Here is a 12,752-nt window from a genome sequence, read left to right as displayed (position 1 = left end):
CTGGGCACTCAACCACTCCACCCCAGAGGACTGCCCAAGCAACAGAAGGCTGGCATTCAATAAGTTTTGAAGTGCAGTGTGGCCTTGTCCTTCCCCACCCCTCATAGAATCATAGATTATTAGGGTTGGAAGGGACCTCAAGAGATCATCTAGTCCAACCCCCTGCTCAAAGCAGGACCAATCCCCAAATGGGCCCCTCAAGGATTGAACTTACAACCCTGGGTTTAACTGGCCAATGCTCAAACCACTAAGCTATCCCTCCCCCCGCAGAAGCCACCCTCTCCATCCCGCACACGGAGTGGCCAGCATGGGGCATGAACCCATGACCTTGGCGTTATCAGCACCACGCTCTAACCAGCTGAGCTAGCCGGGCTATCTTGGCAGTTATCCCCCTACTTGTGTGATGAATTAATAAAGAATGCATGAATGTGAAGCAACAATGACTTTATTGTCTCTGCAAGCAGTGATTGAAGTGGGGAGAGGAGGGTGGTTAGCTTACAGGGAAGCAGAGTGAACCAAGGAAGGGTTCGGGGGGGTCATCAAGCAGAAACAAACAGAACTTTCACACCGTAGCCTGGCCAATCATGAAACTGGTTTTCAAAGCTTCTCTGATGCTCACCATGCCCTCCTGTACTCTGCTAACCACCCTGGTGTCTGGCTGCCATGATGTCCATATTGCCGGGGCCCATACTTTGAGAGAAGTCTATGTCCATGTCCTGATCACTCTCATCACCACACTTCCGTCGCCTGGTTTTGCTTTTGCAGGTTCTGGTTCTGCATATACTGCAGAATAATGTGTGTGGTGTTTACAGTGCTCATAACTACCACGGTGATCTGAGCGGGCTCCATGCTTGCCGTGCTATGGTGTCTGCGCTGAAAAAAGGCGCGAAACGATTGTCTGCCATTGCTCTGATGCAGGGAGGGGCAACTTGGCTTACAGGGAATTAAAATCAACAAAGAGGGTGGGTTTGTATCAAGGAGAAACACACACAACTGTCACATAGAATGGCCCCCTCAAGGATTGAACTCAAAACCCTGGGTTTAGCAGGTTAATGCTCAAACCACTAAGCTATCCCTCCTCTCACATTCAGGGAGGGAAGGAAGGAGGGGGGAGCAAATGAATACAAATGAATACAAAACAAATCTGGACTCTTTCTTGTTTAGATCCACTCCATCAATCTTATACATCTTAGACTGGTAGCAGATGGTGCAGTACGACTGCTAGCCATCCTCGTCTCCTGGCTGCTCGCCAGAAGACAGTGCAGTATGAATGCAGGCAGGACTGAATCTCCATGAGACTAAACTTAAAAAGAGAATGACCTGGAGTCACTCCCATTTATGTCCAGGTGCCCCTGACAGACCTCACCGAGGTCTGCTAGGAGCACCCATGTCTGCCCAAGTGCCCCTGACCAACCTCACTGAGGTTGGCTAAAAGAACACCCAGGAGATGACGACGATGGCTACCAGTCGTAATGCACCATCTGCTGCCAAAAGGCAATGAGTTGCTGCTGTGTAGCAATGCAGTCCTACGTCTGGCAGCACCCAGGAAATGTACAGTGATGGTGAGCTGAGCGGGCTCCATGCTTGCCGTGGTATAGTGTCTGCACAGGTAACCTGGAAATAAGGCTCAAAACGATTGTCTGCCATTGCTTTCATGGGGGGGAATGGGGCTGATGACATGTCTACCAGAACCACATGTCTACCAGAACCACCCGTGAAAATGTTTTTGCCCCATCAAGCATTGGGAGCTCAACCCAGGATTCCAATGGGTGGCAGAGACTGCGGGAACTGTGGGATAGCTACCACAGTGCAACGCTCCGGAAGTCGACACTAGCCTTGGTACTGTGGACGCACTCCACCAAGTTAATGGTCTTAATGGTCTTGAGTGGGGACACACACAATCGACTGTATAAAATCAATTTCTAAAAAATCGACTTCTATAAATTCAACCTAATTTCGTACTATAGACATACGCTAAGTCTCAGATGAGACAAGGTTGCAAATTCTACTTAGCTGGGGATAAACTGGATAGTGTGGGAATAGGATAGTGTAGGCAATATTCACACGCAGCTTTTTGAAAGGCGTGGTAACTCATGAAAGGTAGAATTATACATTGTAGTCACATCTTGGCCAGATTTTTTTGGACAACCATTCCCTTGCTTTGTATCGAAAAGGATATTCACAGCATTAGGACCACAATGTTTTCACAGAAACCAAATTCTGTATTTTCTGTTCTTCTGGAGCCCCTCTAAACTAAAAAGTACAAAAGATTCTGCGTGTGAAGTTGCCATCATCAAACGCAGTCAGTAGCAACGAACCCTTTTCTCAGTCCCGGGGAGGAAAGCCATTTCCACTTTTGTTTCAAGTTCTTTTAGCAGATTTTTATTGCAAAAAGACCCATCTAAAACTTTCATGTAGTGCATCTTCATTGGGGTCTTGTTGCAGTGCTTTCAGTGGATGGTGGCAGAGGAGCTAAAGAGCATTAAGATACATATCAGATTCTTTTACTGCTGGTCCATATTTCAATTGTGAAATGCACGGCTCTCCCACAGCCCCTAGTGCTTGCCCAATAAAACCACAAAACACTGAAATATTTTGGGAATTTCAACAAAAGTTGAACTTGCACCTCAAAGAAAATATCCAGAAACTGTTCTTTGCTACTGCTAAAAATTAAATAAATTTGATAGTGACCATCTCATATACCTCAGTGAGAGTAACAGATTTGTCATGAGTTCTAACAAAGCATTTGTCCTGCGAAGTATTTGTTGAATTAACTGCTTCCATTTTTGCACTGAGGCTGGCAACAACTGTAGCACAATCTGAGACAGACTCTGGGTATTAACGACATACACAGCAGCAAATAAAGGGGCTGAGCTGGTAACAATGGGGCAGCTAATATAGTATTTCTCATCTCAGAAATGTCATCACTATTGCCCACAATGTCCTGTCACTCACTAGCACGTTTCTCACTGTCATAGCTCCAGGCAAGATGAGATGTTCTTAAAATATCAATGTGGTCTGAAAAACAACTATGCTTGCTCTTACTCATCTGAAGCAACCAGCTACAAAGAAAGGAAATAATTGCTTTTAAATATCATGCATAAATCTTCCAAATCAGGGGTTTCCAGTCTCATTTATACATTGTGGCATATGAAATCAAAACCATCTGGGTCTATCGCATAATATCTCAGTGGGTGGGTTACTTACCTCTCTCCTCAAAAGCTGAGAGAAATTTGTCCTAGCTGACAGTTAACTTCCCTGGCCAACAGCCCTAGCACAATTATCAAGGATTTCTGCCAAGAAAGTCTAAAACTGATATAAACGGGAGCTGCAAAGCATGCAGTGTCTCTAAACTATCCTCCTATTTGCCCTTGATTGGCAGAAACTAAGGAAGAAGTAGCTCTGAAGTCCTCTGTAGAATAACAATTTTAGAATGTTTTTATGAACAGTGTTCATTAAATGTCTCTCTTAAAAGGAGCCCACAAGTGTCCTGTACAGGGAGTCTCATGCACTCATATTTCATACTGCATTTATAGCTACCCTTGCTGGAAATTAGCTGTGGCCCACAGATAGTATCTTTGTATCTATATAGCTTACTAATCTTTTGTTTGTATTAAACACAGAGTAACCAGAACAGAGACCACAACAGCCCAGATCCATTCTTTTTATCATCTGCTCAAATGCAAAGAGATTAACATCCTCAGTTAGATAAGGAAACAGATTCACATAAACAGCTTAATACTAAAACTGAAACCTGATTACTAATTTCGACAAATTTAGCTGCTGAGGTTACAAGGTAGGAGAACTCCATCGTGCTTAATAACTGTCAGGAGCTGTCATTCTTGTAAATGGATGCTAGTTTGGGTAAGTGTTTAATTAAAATTGGTCTCTTGCTCTACTAACCCAAGCACTGGATCAATATAAAATGTTTTTTAATTAAAAGTTAAAATGGAATGGATTCTGGACATGTCCTAACCAGTGCCAGGATTTGTTAAAAAAATAGAGTGTTAATTAAGAAAAAGCAATAAGGGAATATGTTTTTTTCATCTGAATTCCCACATGTCTACCAGTCTGTGGGTACTTAATCCCTTATTTATTTAGTACTTCCGAAAGTTGTTTCATATCTGCCTTTTAAAGGGCAGTGCTGTTCAGTAGCAAATACACAAAGAAATAGCCAGTCATTTATTTTCAGCATTATAACAACATTCACTATTTTTTTTAAGTTATCTAAACTGTAACACAAAACTACTAACAAAGGATAGACATACACAGGATTCTATTGGTGGTGGACAATAATTACATAATAGTTACTTGGTTTAAAAATAGCAACAGCTAACTAATTCAAAGAGATTTTAAAACAAGTATCAAGTATCAGAGGGGTAGCCGTGTTAGTCTGGATCTGTAAAAGCAGCAAAGAGTCCTGTGGTACCTTATAGACTAACAGACGTATTGGAGCATGAGCTTTCATGGGTGAATACATGCATCCGACGAAGTGGGTATTCACCCACGAATGCTCATGCTCCAATACGTCTGTTAGTCTATAAGGTGACACTGGACTCTTTGCTGCTAAAACAAGTATGTTCTAAGTCAATTAATTATTGTTAAAAAATCCTGGTACAGAAAACAGGAAGTATTCGTGAGGTAAATGTTCCTTTTTCATCATCAGATTTTCATTTCATGGTACAGAACTTGTAGACAGAAACAGAGAAACTGTGATAACAGATCAGACTAATGTTTCCTCTATTTCAGTATCCTACCAGATGCTTCAGAGGAAGGTGCAAAAAACCACAAAATGGATAATTATGGAGTAACATGCCCATCGGGGGAGTTTCTGCCTAACCTCAGGAAGTCAGAGGTTGGCTTATACTCTGAAGCATCCCTTGTAATTTTTTAAATCTTTTCTTATGTAACTGTGTATATGTTCTTATTGTTCACATTTTTGTCTAACCCCTTTTAAATTCTTAATACACTCTTGGAACTCACTGCCACAAGATATCAAAACCACAAGTAAATGACCCATGTAAATAGTACGGAAAAGATGAAAAACTTCAGTAGCAGCTAGTGATCAATTAAAGAAATGACAGGCAGTCATATTTAGGCAGGATTTGGGTAATTTACCTAGCACCTGCTAGTCTGAGCACTAAGCCTTCTAGCCAGGGTAAAAGAGACTTGTGCTGCCAGGTAACCAAAGACACAATCATGAGGGCTAGAGATTTTTTTTTTTTAAATGAAACATTTGATTCTGAAGAAATTAATAGCATTTGCCCAGGAAAGTTTCATACTCATCCCATGTGAGTGGATTTTTCAAGCTTCATGTTTAGGATATTTCAAAATACAAGGTTTTATTTTGTTTTTTGTAGTTCTTGTTCTTTTGTTTCAGTTGGTTTTTGTTCAGTTACTTGTAAAACTTTACATTGCAGAGCATCAGTACAAGCTTTACTTCATCAATTTACCCTCAACAATAAGGGTGCTACCTACAGGGACTATCACAATATTATGCAACTAATAAGATCATCCACAGGAATTTTTCAAGGTAACATCCTTTCAGGAGCACCTAGGTTGTTTTCCAGACCTCGAGACAAAATCATGCTCCCAGTGAAGTTAATGGGACTTTTATCATTTACTTGAATAAGGACAGGATTTGTCCTTTAATGACCTGGAACAATTTAGCAAACCTTTATGCTGGTATTCTTCTCTGACTGCTACTCAGAAATCGTTGTTTACTGTCGTAAGAGAAGAGTGAGATTCCTACACCTTCCCCTCCTCCCACAATGATATAGGATTTTTTTAAATTAAAAGAACAGACTTCTGAACAGACAGGCTGTAAGTCTCTACTGGGCAATCCTGTTCAACTCATTAATAACAAACAGAAACCGAGCCACCTCTACACGATCAATAGCTTCTTTATAACAGCTATCAGTCTTCTAGAACTTGTAAGGGATTTTCAAGTTATCACAACATCTATAGCACCTTTTGGGATCAACACAGCCTCCGAAAATAGCACTACTGATATGGAGTAGTCTGCTGATCCAAATAGAAGAATGCAGAAGTCTACGGTCAACAGAAATGCTCTTTAAAAAAACTGTTATAGAAAATTGATTGAGATCCGAACCCTTAATAGAATTAAGTAGATTTAAAAATTCGAAATATATCCATTTCAAAGGTGAACAGAAAGGCTTCTGGCCTGAACTTAAACCCTCAGATTTCTGTGATTCTGCTGCTACTGTGGATGATGTCACTAACATGAAAGCAGGCTAAGGAATGCACATCAAAGCTCCAAAGTGAGATGGACTTTGATCACTTTGCCTTCCCAATCAAGAAAATTAATTGAGACATGATAGCTCAGCTCTCCCAAGGTTCCATCGTACTCAGAACCCATAAAACTTCAACATACTAACTAGGAAATGTGAAATTACAATCATATTGCCAATGCGCCTTTAACACAGTGAGCCAGTCACACTAAACTACAATAGATGACATTCAAATATCCTTCTATACCTTCTGCTCCGGGAAGATCTGCATTTTTTCCAGAGCTCGCATTTACCCCCCATCTTCACACCAGTGTAGGCACACAACAGAACTACCCTCTTTCTGGCAAAAGGCATGGATGGAGCTTCCTTAGAATTGGGTACTAGCATCTTTCTCTCATCTGCAAGGGTCACTGGTGAACAACACAGCAAGCTCTCTCTCCCATGAGTAAGTATCAAGCATACTGGATGCAGAGGACACCAAGAGACTGGGAGTCAAGGGCAGGTTTTCAGGACTACTGCGATCCCAGCTTGCTTTTTATTATCTATTTTGTGTCAGTACCATATTTCTAAGCAGGGTCGGCTCCAGGCACCAAAATTCCAAGCAGGTGCTTGGGGCGGCAATTTGCAAGGGGCAGCAGTCCGTGTGTTTTTGCCCCCAAGCAGCATGCTGAATTGCCACCGCGGACGGCGGGGGCAGTCCCTGTGCCATTAGGGTGGCTTGCACATTCCCACGGCGGCGGCAATTCGGCAGCAGCTTCTATGTTCAGATGTCTGCGGCGGCGCAGCTTCTGTCTTCCGGCTGAAGACAGAAGCTGCCGCCGAATTGCCGCCGCTGCAGAAACACGCGTGCCACCCTAACGGCACATGGACTGCCCCTGCCGTCAGCAGCGGCAATTTGGCACGCTGCTTGGGGCGGCCAAAACAGTAGAACCAGCCCTGTTTCTAAAGATGGTCTGAGGGATATACCAACAATTTGTGATGAAGGAATTAAACCTTTATATTACCAAAGTTTTACTCTAATAGAACTGGCTTTAGATTATACTTGTAGTAACAGAATTACACTGCACTTCAATGACACCGTACTTCCAGGGGCTGATTTTGAATTAAGTTTCTTTTTTCTGTGCAACAGTGGGTCTTATATAAGAATCTGAGCTCTTTGCCATTTCCTTATACACAGGCATGCTCCCACCTAAAGCAGTGTCAAAGTGGGAGCAGTAGAGTTTTCACCTGTCTTTGCTCTGAACTGCCTTTTCTTACCCTCATATAATTCACCTCTTTTCTTCCTTCTGCTCTGCCCACAGCAAAAATCTGTATATTGCTCTCATAACTGGGTTTCAGGAGAAAGCATATTGCACAGAAAAAGCAACACTGCTTTATCAACGGCTAGGACAGGGGTCGTCAACCTACGGCACACATGCCAAAGGTGGCACATGAGCTGATTATTGATGGCAAGCGGCGCGGGCTGAGCTGCTCAGCCCGCTGCCTCTCTGGGGTTTCCGCCGCCGGCTTCTGCCAGCCGGGGTCCCACTGCCAGTCTCACTCAGCACCACTGCTGGCCTGGGTGAAGGAACCCCAGTCTGGCAGCGGGCTGAGACCCTGGCTGGCAGGAGCCAGCTGCTAATACCCCAGAGCGGGGGCAGGCTGAGCTGGGGTCCCCCCCTGCCGCAGCCCCACTCACCTTGCGCAGGTCCCCTGCCAGACAGGGTCCAGGCCTCCGGCCCTGCTCAGCCCTACCAGCCACCAGCTCCACTCACCTCAGCTTCTGATCTGGGCAGGGGCGGCTCTAGGGTTTTTGCTGCCCCAAGCACGGCAGGCAGGCTGCCTTCAGCGGTTTGCCTGAGGAGGGTCCGCTGGTCCTGCGGCTTCGGCAGTCCTCCAAAGCCGCGGGACCAGCGGACCCTCCACAGGCACGCCTGCGGGAGGTCCATGAAAGCCACGAGACCAGTGGACCCTCCGCAGGCAAGCCGCCGAGGGCAGCCTGCCTGCCACCCTCGCAGCGCCGGCAGAGTGCCCCCCACAGCTTGCCACCCCAAGCACACGCTTGGCGTGCTGGGGCCTGGAGCTGCCCCTGGATCTGGGGTTTCAGCTGCTGATCTCCTGCCAGCCGTGGTCCGGATCTCCAGCCTTGCTCAGCCTGCTTTCCGGCCTGGAGTCCCAGCAGGGCACCCTGGGCTCTGCTCCTGGCCTTGGATCAGTGCTGTGCAGCCTCCCCGCTGTGGCCCACTGTCCCCAGCCTGGGACAGTGAGGGTTGCACATGAGGCAAGAGGGGGTGCAGCACAGCACCCCCATCTTAAAATTGCTTATATCAGACCACACTGCGTTTGACCTTGTGCCTGCCCTCTATCGCCATTTTTTTTCCCACTGAGAGTTGAAGGGAACATTTGACAAAATGGCAGCTCCTAAGAAAGTGAAGCTAGATGTCCGACTATTTCAGCCTGCTTGGACAGACGCATTTGGATTTATTGAAGGACCGTGCTATTTGTGCTTTCTGTTATGAAAGTGTTGTTTGTCGCACATCAGGCGTTTGATGACATTTTGAAACGAAGCACGAGAAAACCTTTCTTGACGAAGCAGACAAGACTGAATCAATCAAAAAGGCAGTAGCAGCCTATGAGAAGCAAAGCAGTGTTTTTAAAAGCTTAAGTGTAAGTATAAATCAAGCTACAGAAGGAAGTTACAAGATTGCACAGTGCATTGCAAAAAACAAAAAGCCGTTTACAGATGGGGAATATATAAAAGAAGTTTTTCTCAGCAGTTCAGAGATTTTGTTCAATGATTTGCCAAATAAAGATACAATCATACCTAGAATAAAAGAACTGCCCATCTCTGCCAGAATAGTTGAGAGACGCGCAAGTGAAATGGCAGAAAACATTAAGGAAAAGCAGACGACTGCATTGAAAGACACAGCAGTGTTTAGTGTTGCAGTTGATGAGAGCGTGGATAAAAATGACGTTCCACATTTGGCAGTTATTGCAAGATATTGTGCTTCCGATGAAATCCAAGAGGAAAGAAGGCTGAAGGGAGATATGATTGCTCTCTATAAATATATCAGAGGAATAAATACCAGGGAAGGAGAGGAATTATTTAAGCTCAGTACCAATGTGGACACAAGAACAAATGGACATAAACTGGCCATCAGGAAGTTTAGACTTGACATTAGACAAAGGTTTCTAACCATCAGAGGAGTGAAGTTCTGGAACAGCCTTCCAAGGGGACTAGTGGGGGCAAAAGACATATCAAGCTTAGTCTTGAAGCCAGATAAGTTTATGGAGGGGATGGTATAATGGGATAGCCTAATTTTGGCAATTAATTCATCTTTGACTACTAGCGGATGTTAGATGGGTTGGGATCTGAGTTACTACAGAGAATTCTTTCCTGGGTGTCTGGCTGGTGAGTCTTGCCCACATGCTCAAGGGTTTAACTGATCGCCATATTTGGGGTCGGGAAGGAATTTTCCTCCAGGGCAGATTGGCAGAAGCCCTGGGGGGGTTTCACCTTCCTCTGCAGCGTGGGGCACGGGCCACTTGCAGGAAGGTTCTCTGCATCTTGAAGTCTTTAAACCATGATTTGAGGACTTCAATGGCTCAGACACAGGTTTGATAAAGGAGTGGGTGGGTGAGATTCTGTGGCCTGCATTGTGCAGGAGGTCAGACTAGATGATCATAATGGTCCCTTCTGACCTTAAAGTCTGTGATTCTATGATTCTAACTTTGTTGCCTAAAACCCCTGCATGGCACAACAAAGGGGGAAGATATATTGGAAAGTTTTGCAAACCATTTTGAAAAACAAGGCGTTGACATCAGAAAAATATTTGTAAAGTTACTTGAAGATCAAATTGGCCATCCAACAGTCAAATTTCACTGTATCATCCATCAAGAAAACCTGTGTGCTAAAATTTCTAATTCAGAGCTTAATAATGTGATGAATACAGTGGTGCAAATTGTGCATTTCCTTGTTGCTTGATCTGCTTTGACTCACAGACAATTTCAAGCACTGCTAGAAAAGATGGACAGTGCTTATAACGACATCCCACTTCACAGCAACGTTCGGTGGCTAAGTTGTGGCAAGGTTTTGGTGCACTTTGTAAACTGTTTTGATGCAATCAAGGCCTTTTTGTCAAAAAAAGAACAAAACTACCTCGAACTGGATGATGACAAATGGCTGTGTAAGCTTATGTTTCTAACTGATATCACTGCTCACCTAAACAAACCCAACCTCTGTCTCCAGGGTGCAGGGCAAACAGTTCTGGATCATTATGAAGCCTGGAAAGCATTTGTTGTGAAACTAGCAGTTTTTTCCAGGGATATTCAAACTTCTACTTTCTGCTACTTCCGACTCATAAAAGAGCTATCAACACATTGCACTGTCAATGTCGATGAGATTGGAAAGTACATGCAAGAACTGGAATCAGAATTTTCTGACAGATTTCAAGATTTCCAGAGATTTGGCCCAATGCTTTCTTTTCTAATTAAACCTGAAAAGTTCAAGAAAAGCGACTTGGATTTGTCTGTACTTCAGTGGATGGGTGTTGAAGATTTCAAAATGCAACTCATTCAGTTAAAAAGCTCAGAATTGTGGACATCAAAGTTTGTGGATCTGCGGAGCGCACTTGAAGCTATCAAGAGAGATCATGGGGCCTCTATTCTGACCTGCTGGACGTCCCTGACAGTGAAATTTAACTGTTTGAAGAAAATTGCATTTGCAATGCTTTCAGCATTTGGATCCACATACCTGTGTGAACAGGTATTTTCACACATGAAATCTGTCCTCTGTCCCTCTCGGAGCCAGTTAACAAGTGATTACTCAGAAGCCTGTGTGCAGCTTAAAGTATCCAAATACGTGCCAGACATTGGAAAACTCAGTAAGGAAAAGCAAGGGCAAGGATCACACTAAACTGATAAGACCTGCATTTTAATTTAATTTTAAATAAAGCTTCTGAAACATTTTGAAAACCTTGTTTACTTTACATATAACAGTAGTTTGGTTATATATTATAGACTTATAGAGAGACCTTCTAAAAAACTTGGATCTGTGTCTCTTATTTAAGAGTTTATAGCGCTGAGAGGCTAGGAAGTTATTTACTTCATGTTTGGTCTCTTAATAATTTTGGTTGTACAGTAATTTACAACTCTGCACCCAAACCAGTCGAATAGCTAATTGTACATCCAGGTTGCAGAATAACAGTATTCCTACTACTTTATCTAACAAGCTGGGATATCTTGGATATATCATATAATACACCCTCCCACACCACTGCGTTTACGCAGAGCTATGATTATTGAATTATTTAATCCACTTATGAAGTACCCACTGCAAGGCATTTCAGTTTCACACAATAAGCCTCATGCAGAGCCGTAACTACAATCTGAGACTGGGAGAATGAAGAAATATTTACAATCTCTTCAGGCAGGCCTCCTAGCGCAATAAATCATTTATTTTCTTTCCAGCACTGTGGCTTCACAAACCTGACCTTTTAACTGGTGCAGTCTCAGCAGAAAATTCATATGTGAGACTAGCATTACTCCTTCCTTGCTGATGCACAGAGGGAGAGTCTTATTAATATAGAAGCAGCAAAGAATCCTGTGGCACCTTATAGACTAACAGACGTTTTGCAGCATGAGCTTTCGTGGGTGAATACCCACTTCTTCGGATGCAAGCAGTGGAAATTTCCAGGGGCAGGTGTGTATATATAAGCAAGCAAGAAGCAAGCTAGAGATAACGAGGTTAGATCAATCAGGGAGGATGGGGCCCTGTTCCAGCAGCTGAGGTGTGAAAACCAAGGGAGGAGAAACTGGTTCTGTAATTGGCAAGCCATTCACAGTCTTTGTTTAGTCCTAAACTGATGGTGTTAAATTTGCAGATGAACTGGAGCTCAGCAGTTTCTCTTTGGAGTCTGGTCCTAAAGTTTTTTTGCTGTAGGATGGCCACCTTAAAATCTGCTATTGTGTGGCCAGGGAGGTTGAAGTGTTCTCCTACAGGTTTTTGTATATTGCCATTCCTAATGTCTGATTTGTGTCCATTTATCCTTTTCCGCAGAGACTGTCCAGTTTGGCCGATGTACAGGGCACATCGTGCCTGGGCGAATGGCCAGGGCACCATGGTCGGAGGGTGGGGGAGAGAAAACGCCATCCAAGCGCTGCAAACAGGCCTGGGTTGCTGGAGCAGGGGTGAGTGCAGCAGAGCCCGGGGCTGGAGCCCTGGCCAGATGAGCAGGGGGTGGGCGATGCCGGCTGGGGCTGCCAGCCTGGCTGGGAGGCACAGGCACCAGGGTTTGTCCTGCGGAGCCAGTGGGCCAGCCCCGGGTCTCCCCCAACCCCAATGAGGTAGGCAATGCCAACAGCCTGGCGAGGAGGCGCAGGCAGCAGGACTCGCCCCTCTGGAGCCAGAGAGCCAGCTTCTGGGTCCCCCCTTCCCATGGACACAGTTGTCAGGGGGCATATGGCTGGGCTCAGAAATGCCTCCTTCCGCAGCCCTTCCTGCAGGTGATGAAGGCGGGAAGC

The 12,752-nt window shown here is 44.5% G+C and overlaps 1 protein-coding gene and 1 non-coding gene across 3 annotated transcripts in view; both read right to left on the bottom strand.

Moving 5' to 3' along the window:
* Nucleotides 1-12,752, bottom strand: part of RABGAP1L (RAB GTPase activating protein 1 like) — a 542,116-nt gene that overhangs the window by 194,975 nt on the left and 334,389 nt on the right. The window lies entirely within an intron of this gene.
* On the bottom strand, nucleotides 300-373 carry TRNAI-GAU. Its single transcript has one exon. It is a non-coding gene; the product is annotated as a tRNA-Ile (tRNA).

This window comes from Mauremys reevesii, linkage group 8 (assembly GCF_016161935.1).
Source record: "Mauremys reevesii isolate NIE-2019 linkage group 8, ASM1616193v1, whole genome shotgun sequence".
In the NCBI taxonomy this organism is placed as follows: Eukaryota; Metazoa; Chordata; order Testudines; family Geoemydidae; genus Mauremys; species Mauremys reevesii.
Note: the sequence above shows the minus strand (reverse complement) of the source record. Positions and strands in the feature narration are given on the sequence as shown.